This window comes from Zootermopsis nevadensis, unplaced genomic scaffold (genome assembly GCF_977971745.1).
Source record: "Zootermopsis nevadensis isolate Lab colony 2312 unplaced genomic scaffold, Znev_1.0 Znev_ptg000021l, whole genome shotgun sequence".
NCBI lineage: Eukaryota > Metazoa > Arthropoda > Insecta > Blattodea > Termopsidae > Zootermopsis > Zootermopsis nevadensis.
The window spans coordinates 16,315,305-16,328,934 of record NW_028259153.1 but is presented as its reverse complement, the minus strand read 5'-3'; the positions used below and the strand labels follow the sequence as shown (position 1 = coordinate 16,328,934).

Below are 13,630 nucleotides of genomic sequence, written 5' to 3'. Positions count from 1 at the left end.
ACACGCACGCACATGGGAACAAAGACTACGTTACATAAAGAAGTACCAAATGTCTCGGTTGAGGAGTTACCACACCTACTTCGTATCTGAGAGGTCACGTATTCGATTTACAATCCGGAGGCCGGTTGGCCTGATGACGTTTTAGTAGTTTTAATCAGACCGTCTAGACCTGTGCCGGGATATAATCTTAAATAGAAGACATTTACTTCCTTCCACATTCTTTCCAATTGGACATTCACAGACGTCTCCTATTCGATATTACGTAACTTACAAAGAAGACCATTATAAACTAAGAAACAGAAATACTTGGATGAGGCATTTCACAACTTGCAGGCCTGTTCTTATTCTAATTGTTGCGGGCTGATTATATCAAGAACAAATGCACACAGCCTAATTTTTTGACAGTCTGAAAGGACAAGACAATTCTAGACGTAGCTGGAAACATAATATTGAACAAAACAATGTAAAATTAGTTTCTAAAATTAAGAACCACATTGAAGTGGACCAGGATAAGTGTAATGTCGGGCGTTTGCGGAAACTAACATGATCTTTCACGTTTAATAATATTCGCATCGCTTCCTCCATCCTCTTGAATGCTATCAAACTATTAATATTGAGTAAGAAGAATAAGTTATAAAGCAATCATCTCGCAGTTTTCCTCCTATTCTGTGGTATCGCCTTTCTTAACTCAACAGCACTTTGTTAAGTAAAGTAAGAATAAATCAGTCATCTCTTGAGGCTACAAGCACCGCGTACAGCGCTTAAAAGTCACAAGAGTGTGTTCGCAAAGCGTTGAAATAACAGACGTAAAACAGACTAAGAGTGCCGAAGTTCTTAACACTGACAGCAGTCGATCTCATTTATGCTACTGAGTCTCTGTGAAGACACTAAGGAAAGTCTCTCAGTCTAGAATTTGGCAAACAATCAAATGAAACGTTTGGTAAATCCTAGGCGAATTCATTCTGAAGAGACGGCTTCTGGACACTCCAGGGCACTGCTGTACTGGCTGAAAAGCTGTCGTCGGTGTGTGCTTATTCAGAAGTTACAAAACATACATCTTATTGAAATGTGAACAAATTAGTACACAGTTATATATTATTTTAAATTTGCTCCTGAAACAGCTTGTATTTTACCTAGAAAACTTACATTTTACAGTAGAGTTTTAAAGTAAACAGTAAGTGTGGCACTTGTATTATATAAGGCAGCAGACGAGATTAGAAACACAGTTTTTTTCAAATAATTCTTTGTAGAAGAAAAAATGAGATTGTAGCAACTAGTAACAAATTAACAAATAATTTCGCGGGTAGAGTTACAAGTGGTGTGGGGTCGGATGTGGCCCACGGGCAACTATTCGGAACACTCTGCCTCAGATTATGGACGCTGTCCAATGGCTCGCTCGCATACACGTTTAATATCCATCGTTGTTGCAGGCATGCCACGAGTTTACATCTTCCCATTCCGCCGCTGAAGAGCAGTAACTATAAAAGAGAGAAGACACACTTTGAAGGCGGCGGAAGAAATATCTGAGGATCGATTGGTGGAGATGCAGAAAACAGGAAACTTAGAAAACGGTAAGGCGATAAAAGGGGTACAAGAAAAGAAAGAGAGGGATAATGTATGGGGCACAAATAGTAGGCAAACACTGGCATCACGACGCAAAGTAAAGTTAATGGATAGCGTTCCCAGTCGAAATGGCCAATTAATTCCTTCTATACTTTCACAACGACAGAAGAAAGCTCTTTGCCTATACTTCGTCCAAGAAAGAATTAGGCCTATTCTTAATCCAGGCTCCTATATATAATTATGTGAATGGAAGAGAAAGATAACTTAGTGAAGTGTAGGCAGTGTCTAAATATAGATCCCATTAATGAGGAAGACGTCAACAGTACATTTTCAAGTGAATGGTTTACAACTTGTCGATTTAATTCTTTAAGGCTCGAAAAACATCACATTACCGTCAAATGTATGAACTATATAAGGCCCAAATACATATGTAAAAAAATTATGTTATTAATAAGAAAGAAGGACAACGTAATATTTTATTTAGACGAAGAGGTTTTCGACGTATGGCTCCCAGTTTTAAAACTCCAATGAGAAGAAGAGAAGTTTGAACTTTAGTTCTTTGATGTTGACATTAATATTATCTTTGAACAAATAATTAACCGTTTCTGCCACGGCGTAATAACTCGGAAGACAGTCATCTTTATTCTCGCCATAACGCAAAATATCATGAATTTTGACTAAATTTGGTATATAAGGTCTGTGCCAAAGTTGAAAGATAAATTTAATTGTCATCCGTATACTTCACATGGATCTGAGATCAAACTTAAGACATTTCAAAGACGGTTCATCGTACGAACTGAAACATGACATAAAATATAGTACGCTTTATGGTGAACACGTAACGAAACGTGAGGTGAAAACAGCTTCTTCATATCTGCATTAAAATATGATATTACAATCTTAGCAGCTATACATTTGTTTCTGCAATAAGTGGATTTCAAGGTCAATGATATACTAAATAGCAAATACCGCATGTGGTATATATGCATATATACTTCAATCTGGAGTCCACATTACCAGTTTTGTTTCTATGTTACTAGAGAAAAGGTGGGAGGATATGAACTCGTAAATGCCCTCTCTTAGTACAACACTGCTCTGAATGACAATATCGTGTTAAGAGCACGAACGCTACTGTCCGCAAGAGCTAAGATTCACCATGGTCATGCACTTTTAACGATACGACCAGTTTACTTCACTCTCATTTTTACGAGTTCTCTTGTGAGGTTCCCCTTTCTCCGTTTACGACGTGTTTCAATCCAGGGACTAAAGAAAGATGTAACTAAAAGTCTGAAGCCTCTTGTCTTAAAACTGACCACCTGCGATCACACTTCGCTTTCCTGGCGAGAATGAATGATTTGAGGTTTTCACAGCGGTGAGTATGAAGATTTCTGTCTTCTGGGTTGTTACGCTGTGTAGTCTGGTAGATGTTTACCAACGTTTCAGAGGTCATACTGCCTCCGTCATCAGGGCGATGAATATGAAGATTTCTGTCTTCTGGGTTGTTGCGCTGTGTAGTCTGGTAGATGTTTACCAACGTTTCAGAGGTCATACTGCCTCCATCATCAGGGCGATGAATATGAAGATTTCTGTCTTCTGGGTTGTTGCGCTGTGTAGTATGGTCGATGTTTGCCAACGTTTCAGAGGTCATACTGCCTCCGTCATCAGGGCGATTCATCGCTCTGATGACGGAGGCAGTATGACCTCTGAAACGTTGGCAAACATCGACCATACTACACAGCGCAACAACCCAAAATACAGAAATCTTCTGAATAGAATGACCTAAACAGAGTCTCATAGAAAAGCTTTCAATATTATTTTATTTCTCGATTACATAGAATCGATCCTATGTCAGCAGAGGCCTTACGATGGGACCATCCCCTGTTCAAAAAATCTTACCTAGGTTTGAAACTTTATAATTTGAGTATTATGTCCGGATCGTTACCGGTCTAATCTGTGAAGGCAGAAGACACAGACCCTAGTTACATATCATTAAGACATACAATTAGATATAAGATTTAAACTAAAATATTTTTGATAAGTTGAATATTTATTGAAATGCGAGGAGAAATTATGTTTGTTGAGGCACTATGATTGGCCGAATTTGGAACATTAAATTTATGTCTGCTGAAGACGCAAATCAAGACCAAAGCAGAAAAAAAAACAAGATTAAAGAACACATTTGATAAAATGTGTGCACTTTATTGTTGAACACCTTTACAGAGTTGGTCGTATTCAAATGATATGTCACATGCGACACGTGTTCTAAAATGTTGTCTTACAGGTTAATCGTATTATCCACGATTCCAGTGGCACACGCCGGGCGGCTGGATGTGGGATATGCTGTTTGAGGCACAGATATAAAGCTAGCAGTCACTCAATCCATCGCAAATCCCTTGCTTTATATGCGGATATCTGCTTTACGAGCCACCTGTTGCTTCATCCCTTCTCTCCCCCACTTCACCACTTGACTCGACCGAACCGAAACTTTTTCATTCATTCTCTCTTCCCTTCCGAGCAAATCGAGCGCTCTGTCATCAGAGGGAGCTCGCTTGTCTGTTGGCATGTTCTGAGCGTACTCCCACAACTATGGAACATCGCTTGTTGCTTGTTGGACAGGTGGAGAAAATAGGAGTATTTTCATTGAATTACAACATACACACAGCGACTCTTATCCATACTTGCAACATCACAACACTTGTTACAAGAATACTGATGAAGTGACCTCTAGTGGTATGAAGTTCATATGTCCTACAACATTTCATGACCTCGTAACAGAAATGGTTAATTAAATTTTATAATTAATTTAGGCCCGTGTTTATTGCTATCCTCACTATAAAGATAAAGGTGTTGATGAAATGTAGGGGTCGTAAGTTCTTCCCAGCTCTTCTTGTTCATTTATGTTTCATATTTACGCTTATAATCCAGCAGTAGGCGTTTTGAAGATAACACTGCGTGCCCTATACTGTTCAGAAGTAATGAAACTCCATAACTGTACATGGAAAGTTCCAACAGTAGCAGCAGAGTCCTCTTGCTGGAGAAATTAAGAACCCTCAGAAATGTCTGTGTTCGGTTGCAGGAGCAAAATGAATCCTGTTTTAGCCACGGATTGGAGTTTTATACAATTGCTTACAGGAGCTTTACTCGCTACTGTGACAACAATACAGACCTTCTTCTGTTTTCACGATTTACCTCGACAGTGGGGATGAAAAGGGAGAAAGAGAGGTATAAACATATTTCCTGCAGGAAATTCTCTTCCAGCGAAATATTTCCCAACGGAACGACTTTTCGTGACCATTAACCACAATTACTCTTCTTTTTCTTTTGACTACTCGAATTTCACACAGTTTTATTACAGTTACATTGGTCACGGAAAAAAATAAATTGTTTAAGTAAACCGAATTTGCCATTAATTTATCCCCTTCAAGTTTACCAGAATAAATAATTCTCACAATTAAAAATAATTTGGTTAGTGTAAATATCTTTTCCTTAGAGTTTTATGACAAAATAACGCATATACTTTAAAATTAAAATATTAATAATCTGGACTTGTAAGGATTAAAGGTAATAAATAATTCGAGATTCTTTGACCTAAGATATTGCAATATGTTTAGAGAGAGTTATTAAAACATCTAACAGGGTACAATTTAACTTGCCTGATTATACAATGCAGACAGTTTTTTGGTGGTAGAGTAGAATCCAGATTATCAGATCTAAACGGGATAGAAGGACGATCGGATAGTCGAAAATGTCGGATATTACGGAAAACTGAGTTGATATTTACCCCCTATTCTTTCACTAATCAACTCAATTTAAGACATTATTAAATCACAAAAAGAATTACTGCATGGTATCATATAAAAATATCACATACAAAAATAATACTTAGCAAAATGTAAATTTGTAATTAAAAGTTTATTTTTTAAAGAAATTAGTTCGTCCGTCTGTACGCATGTAATACCTCAACTGCTGAACAGTTTTTCATGATATTTGTTACTGGAGAGTTTTACTAAAATTTGTCAACACAATATAATTTTAGTTAAGATCTTACTATAGTGGCGGACGATTTTCCAAAAGAACTACATGCGTTTTTGCCCGCGTTTCTACTGCTCTAACATTATTTGCTGCACGTAAATATCGGGGCGAAAACTGTTGCAAGCATAATTTTCAGAGAAAAATGAAATACACATTTCACGTCCAACAAACTTTTCCCGCAAACCTTACAACTTTCAAGATAACAAGCAAAATAATTCTTAAAACCACTGGAGTGATTCAGATCAAATATTATGTATACTGCAGTCCCTGTTCGTCACCCTCGCCTGTTTGCGATATTTATAAGACAATACTATGTCAATATTCACAAATTAAAACTCTAAAGGCAACAAAAGAGCGAAAGAGTCAGAGTTACATTACACTGGAACCGAACTTTTATTTACTTTAAGGAACGAATGAAGCTGAAAGCTGACACGCGCCGTTCTAGGGCGGCAACTTCTCCTGCACATTTGCGAGACGGACAGTCTAATCACTGCCACAAAGGTGCTCCTAGCTCTTTCACAAGGAATTTGGAGCGAAAGCAATCTCAGATCGCACGCAAACTGAAATCGAAGTAGACAAAATGCACTTAATAACATCATAAGTACGGTTTGGTGCAAATGGATCTCTCACAAGGTCACAACAAATGTTGAGGATATGAAGACAAAGTATGGAAATTGATAAAGATGGCTGCCTTCTGGAATGTTGTGTCGTGCACCCTGGAGGCAGTAAGCACCTCCGAAACGTCGGTAAACTTATACCAGACCAAAAGTCGCATCATCCTAGAAGACAGCCACAGTCAACCTTAATTTGTAGTTTTTGCAAGATTATTTTGTTTTTTAAGAACAATAAACATTATTGATAAAGCTTAAATTTATTTATTCACACTTGATTAACTATTAATTACACCAGAGGCTATTTCAAGTAAAATTTGTAGATGTTTTTGTCAAAAGTGTAGTTGGTTCTAATGACATGAATTTTATACATTTCATAAACAATGTCATTTGGAATATTAGAGGGCGCCTATAACTACTCCTAGTATAATAACCAATGTCATCAAAAGCAAATGTGGCTATGGTGGGGTCTGAAGGAGTCTACGTTTGGCGGGGGTGTCTGGTTTAAGGCGCTCAGTTTTGTGTCGGTGCGTTTGTCAGGAATCCGGCTTCAGTCGCCGTAAACGTGTTTTCAATATTAATTTGCATTGCTAAGTTTTATGAAGTCTGTACTTTCAATGCGATTTTAAAATACAACGCTGCAATAAACTGTATTAATGTTCGAGACAGAAAAGATTTATTCTCGTCAATTCTGACAGGTCATACTACGCTAGTGTTCACATAAGCTGAAAATTGAACTGACTTAACTGAGTTACCTTGAATCCTAGCACTGCAGTTTCTGCTGAGCTGGACCACTTCACTGCATTTATATCCTATATCAGGGAGTGTTCATAGGACAATCGTCATGTTCCTATACACTATTTGATTACTGGTCATTATTACAGACTCCCTGCTACCGAATGGCGCGATCCTGTCTATTATGGCAAAAGTTTGCCGCTGAAATTGAAGAACAGATGTTAGAGGCCGAGGAACGAATATTGCGCAGTTACATGGGAGAAGATTGTAGAACACGGATAAGGGTCGTGCGGGAGTAGGCTTTCATTTGATGCAACGGAGAGGGGGGGTGAAGAGTGAAGTGTTGAGGTAAGGGGAGGATATAACCCTGCGAGGGTATTATGTCCAGTGATGACCGGAAGTGTTGGTCATCCTCACCGCAGACATCTGGTTACAAGGCTGGTTGAGGTTTCAGAAAGACGAGGTGTGGAGGAAAACGGGTTGATTGTCTGACTACTGCTGCGCCCTCATTTGCATCGAAAACATACTAAAGCTGCAGAGGAGTAGACCTATATATACCGTACATTATACATGAGAAATAATTAAAGGAAGGCTGTAATATCAGACGGTGTGTACGTATAAAACTTGTAGGCTTGTAGGAGTAAAGTGTCAAGTAGCAGTTAATATTTGCTGGGCATGCGAACATTTTGCAGCTATAACATTGCTAAAGCGAATTGAAACTGTTTTTAGAATCAGACAATATTCTTGTAATTATCCGCGTAGCTACAGACATAAAATGGTCCTTAAGCTTTATAGTTAGTACTCTGTGCCTTCTAACAGTGAAATACTGATTAATTTCATGTTAATTTTTTAATTGAAGGTGATTGCCTTCTAGCATTTGCCCTGATAAAGAAGGCAGTAAGCACCACTGAAACGTCCGTCAGACTACACGGCGCAACATCCCAGAAAACGGCCATCTCCACAATTGTGTCCGTAAGAACCTGAAAATCTCACTTCTTATTAAATTAATCAATTAATTAATTTTCATTTGTAGGTTGACCAGGTTGAACAAATAACAATACGGACTGACGCTTGTGCTCGCTTTCTTCAGGAGACCTCTAGTGGCTGCAGAAGTCAGAACTTGTCTTCTTAAAGGTACCTTACCAGTCTCCTCTTGGTCTTGATTCACAACTATCCAGTGACAAGGCTCCATCAGCTACCAAGACCATTTCTATGCAAATCTTACAGTAGCTTCGTTTTGCAAAGCGGCTTCCCTCCATTCACCCTTCGTCTAGAACCCCTTACTTTCCACCTACACACACACACAAACACACACTGTATAGAAAACAAATTTTGTTTTCACTGAACCAGCCCTTTGTTGTTGTTGTTGTTCTTCGTCTTCATCTTCTTATTCTTATTTTTCTCCTTCTTCTAGCATCCTTTCGTATTTATGAAGCTCGATGGACTGGAGGTGTCGTCTACCTTTCGAAAGCCTTTCATTTTCGATTTTTGCCAACTCTTTCTTCTCTTCTTGATGTCTTCCAGCATCTGGTTGAACCATCTATTTTTGGGTCGTCCCATAGGACTATTTAATTTAAATTTGAATTAGAATTCCCTTCTAAGTATACTTCTTCTCTCTATCCTTTTTACATGACCAAACTCTTTGTCATCTCTCTTCTATCTAAAAAAAGGTACCAGCATCTTCTTTGAAGATTTCTGTTAGAATTCAATACAATCTTATTTCTCCCTAAATTCTTCTAAACAATTCATATTATCCACTGCATCTTATTTCATAACCATTTTATATTTATATGTAAGAGGAAGTTGCATGGAGTACTTAAATGCAAGTTGTAAGTATGACACAGATGTTTATTTATTATAAGGCTAATGTGGTAAGTAAAATAGTAAAAAATGAGTTTGGAAAATGTTGTCTGCATAGCCTACCGGAGAGAATATAAATGAGACAGGGAGAGAGAGAGAGAGAGCATGGAAGGACGTCATCTATGTACGAAAATATGTCTACGTTTAGATGAGGACACTTTACGTCACCTGCTGTGAAAGCCTGCCAGATGAGTAACACATATTAACAGCGTAGTTTGGTGCATCGTGCTTCGATCCTCACGCTCCTCAATTGTCCAATTTCCCAGCATTCTGTGCTGCAAAGTAGAAATTACGGAGACAATGGCATCCCATCTACCTCCTCGAGACTTTACTACTCTTCCTACAGGGAGAAGGCGAAACACGGAGGAAGAGAACTGCACACTATGGTGTTGGTGGGATAGAGGTGTATATATGGTATGATGGGGGTACTTTCAGAGGGGGTGGATGCCAATAAATCCCTTCCCTTAATTAGGGTTGCTCTCGTAGCACCCAGCTGTCACGTCATGTGACTTGGCACTTTTATGACGATTTACTGCATTTCCGCCACGTAGGGAAGAGTCTGCCCGTGGTAATGTCGACTTGACTGACGGACAGACATGCATTCAAATGGCTTGCTTTGCTCCTTCGCTCGATCACTCAGCGCTCTGGGGTGAGAGGAGTTGGAACCAAGACACATACCAATGTCTCGCCGAAATGTAAACTCTTACGAGAAAATGTACAGACGGAATCTAGGAACTGAATTGGGTCCAGTAAGAATTAACCCTTTGGATGCAGAATTTTATTTGAAGAAACCTTCTCCTGTTAGTGTATTACCATAGCATTCCCATTTATATTCTTGAGCGCCAGGAATAGTTTAGCCCTAAGTGTTAAGAAATGAAGGCGCACGTTTAGACTTTTCTGATTTTCTCAGACGAAATAAAGGACCAGAGCTTCTAAGAGAGACAGTTAAATTCCCTCCATACGGAAAAATAAATTCCACATTCCATAGCCCTAACACACAATCACAATATTACTACTGAAATCATTAGCGTAGCTTAGAAGATGTTTGTTTGTATCATCTTGAAAAACTACTGAACAGATTTCTTTTTTAAATATTGCGTAGTTTCGTGGAAGGACAGTTCATATTAACCATGTCAGCCCATCTCAAACTTAATGAAACGAAGTCTTCCTTCGTACTTTCGTATTTCAGTGGTACTCCACGTACTGGAACACAACAAAAACTGTTCGATAAAATGCATCGTTAAGCAGATGCAGCCAGCCAGTCGAGGCTTACTCTCGCCGCGAGAGTAAGCCTCAATTAGCTGGCTAACAAACCTGGGTGTCTGTAGGTAGCTAACGATGCATTTTATCTGATCGGTTCTGCTATGTTCCGGTGTATGTAGTATCACTGATCAACGAAAGTAAGACAGAATAATTTTTATTTTGCATTTTTTAAAGCGTTAGCCAGGCTAATACTGTTAACAAGAACGCTCCGCCCTGCACTGAAAGTCTAAACTAAAACTTAATCTTTAATTCCAAGACAAACTCTACTTTAAGTGACGTTAAAATCGAAATCAGACGGAGATTTGTGGTGCACAAAATTTACACATGGCAAAAATACAAACATAATTAGAACCTAAATTTATATTTTACACATCGAAAATAACTGTGTGTTCTTCATTGGAGTACAATTCCCGTTATTTTACTAACGAATTTTCTGAACAAACAATTAAATCACTGATGGTAGTTTTTGAAAAGCAGAAATTTTATGCTGGTAACTTTGGTATTCCTCCGAAAGAATTTATTTAAAAGTATTTTAATTACTACATTATATCTGTAAATATATTAGCCTACAGAATTTCAATAAATTTCCGTCAAAATGTCTCGACATGTCTAAATTTATACGAAATTTTTATTTGTTGTTATATTTTTGGGAGTCACTTTCTGGAAGCTCTGACTGCTCTTCTTCAGCGACTTCCGAGGCCCAGAACACTCCACCTGCACGTCGTAATAGTGTGGGCACAGGTACAGCTGTAGCGTCGCCTTCTTCCTTCATTTTTGGCTGTTGTTTACGATACACATCGTCACCCATTACTGGGTGGTAGCGGAAATGTGACAAATGGTAGTAACCGGGGCTGTATGTGTTATCCGAAAGAGGCAAAGAACTCTCTTGGGGCGGAGTACGGAGGTTAGACGCCGAATTCTGTGAATTGAGGGGTGCACAGAAAACGGTCCCTTTGTTGAACGTTAGTTGTTCAACAAATTATTAATCTTGAAACGAAGAAATGGCAGGAGAGATAAAGACGGGGAGAGAACCCAAGTTTCTTTACGAAATATGTCTTGACAGTGGTAACATTTTAAAAAAGCAACCAGCCCTGTTCCGTACACGAAAGTTAAATGCAGCCCCGATCCCCAACCGTGTGCGAACATCAATGGCCCCTGGGCGCGCGTACATTATGTCTTCCATAGTTCTGCCATCGTAATGTAGGACGCGCCACGCGGCATAGAAAATACTCCGTTTCCTATCCGCCTGTCGCTTCCCCTAGAGAATAAAAAAATATCCGATATTTTTCATAATATATTTTTTGTCTTCTCTTTAAAATGCATATAAGTAGTTCAACTACTGTGAAGAAGAAACGTAAGTTAAAGATCTTTAGGAATGCGAAGGAACAGCATCCCTGTTTGTATCTGAGCGCCATCTGTTTTGCGATCGAAGTTCACTAACGCGAATTGTCCTGAACTGGAAGTCGTCCAAGTAATTTGTTTAGACAGCGTAATGATTTCACTTTATTTCTTTACAGATTCTCCTCAGTAGGCACTCCGCAATATTAGTTTATTTAGGACACGTTATCAATGCAATAGCATCGTAAAGTAAGACGGAACGATGAACTATGTGGGCCCGCTATTCGAGAATTTTCCTGGGTGGATGAAGAAAGAGATGAAAATTATAAAATTGTAGCCGGTATCTGGGATTTGATTTGAACTAAAGTCCTGAATACTAAATATTAAGCCGCTGAATTCGATGTGCAGTTGTAAAGACGTCCTAGACACAGAAAAATTACGTGTCTGTTTCTTACTGGAATCGAACCTTTCTTAATCTGTCGACGTGGACAGAGTTCCTGGTACCTGTTCGACATGAGTCTGTGTGTTACAGAACCGTTACGGACAAGGCGACTACTAAATTTTCCGTGCAAGATTTGCGGACATCTTCTGTCTACTTCAGCTGTCTAGCATTTTGGCTGTATACCAATATTTCGTAGAAACTGAGGCCTTCATCTTCAAGACTGAAGGCTGTCACACAGACAAAACACTACACGAAGCAAGACAACCCAGAAGACGTTGATCTGTGAAGAATTCTTTGCTTCACGGTCGTCTAGCCCTTAACCAATTATTTCACTGACTAACAATAGAATATTAAGAAAACATAGAACTTATAGATTACTTATAGATCTCGCAGAAAAAGATGAACTAACTATAAAAAAATTGAAGTCCTATTCCCGGGTCATTATCAACAATATATTCAGCAATAATAAAATGGATGACTTGATTAATTCCATCCTGCGTTGGTTTATTAGTCTCTTCCCCGTGAGATCTTCTTAGGATGCGCCAAAGCTTTTCCACCATTTCTTGGCAATCCGGACTATGATACCACTACGACGTCTGGGTGTTACGTTGCCGTTGGTGGGGTTGGGTGGTGGCGGCGGGAGGAAAGGGGTAAGGCGCAGTAGCGTTTAGAGTTAGCTTGGTTCGTGTACTCAGACCCAAACTGTACTGCAAGGGAAAACATCCATAAAAGTCAGTTGGGTGGAATGAACGACAATAAACTATACAAATAAATCAGAGGGCGAACAGACATTTTCCTCCTGATCCGAGGCGCGATTATCACAGGAAATGCGTTTTCTTAAGTCTTCGTAGTTTGTTGCCGTACAGAAGAGCAGAAATTCAGACGGGATAAGGTATTTTCTATGCGTGGCTCATACAGAGCACGAAAGCCTAACGCCATTTTGTTCACAATGCTCCCTAACGCGGTGTTTCTCAACCAGTGGGACGCAATATGCACTACGACAATCTGAATTAAAGCGCTTTGCAGAGTACGAAATTGTTCAAAACTGTTTTATTACTTAATCAGCACTCGCTGTTGATCCTATGTTAAACTGTTGCTGCCTTATTCTTTATATTTGTTACATACTGCACCTTCTGAATCGAGGACAATTTGAATTATAATGCAATGCATGAAGAAGGAAGAATGCACTTATTTTTGTGTCTGCAGAAATAATCTCGCAAACAGAATTCCCCGACTGACTTTAGACAGTAACTTGTCTCCTGATACGTGTTGTGTTTCATAATTCCAATGAGTATGCCATCTGTTAATGTAAGCCTCAAAGGACACTCGGTGTACGCGTTCGCAGTATTTTGGATCGTGTCTTAGAAATCCGTTTGCGGTTGTCAGTATAATTTTGTAGTTTTCTGCGTTGTACTGTATAGAAAAGGAGTCTTGAGACAGACATATTTCCCATACACGGAGTCATATTTAGTATCTAACACATCTAATGAGTTGACAACCTCTTCATAGATCGGAAAATGCATTTTTTCGAGATTCGTTCTAATTATTTTGTACGTATCACTGCCTTTCATGCTTAAATTTATTTCAACTCTTTTTAGTTAAATACACAAATAATTAAATACCCTTAGGGTTTCAAAAAGTCTGGGAACCGCATGATAACTTCAATAACTATCAACTGCTCAAATGTTTATGTAGTTAACGAAATCAGTCGTAAGATCGAAACGGTATACTTCTTCATGAATTTTATACTTCCGTAATAGGTAAGAGTTTTACATCAATTAACTTC

General features: G+C 38.8%; 1 long non-coding RNA gene across 1 annotated transcript in view; it reads right to left on the bottom strand.

Moving 5' to 3' along the window:
• Positions 1–1,010: 1,010 nt before the first annotated feature.
• The window catches only part of LOC147873202 (uncharacterized), a 274,215-nt gene continuing 261,595 nt past the window's right edge, over positions 1,011–13,630 (bottom strand). Inside the window, exon 5 of the long non-coding RNA XR_015536128.1 lies at positions 1,011–1,478. This is a non-coding gene — a long non-coding RNA (uncharacterized LOC147873202). The remainder of the gene's footprint in view (positions 1,479–13,630) is intronic.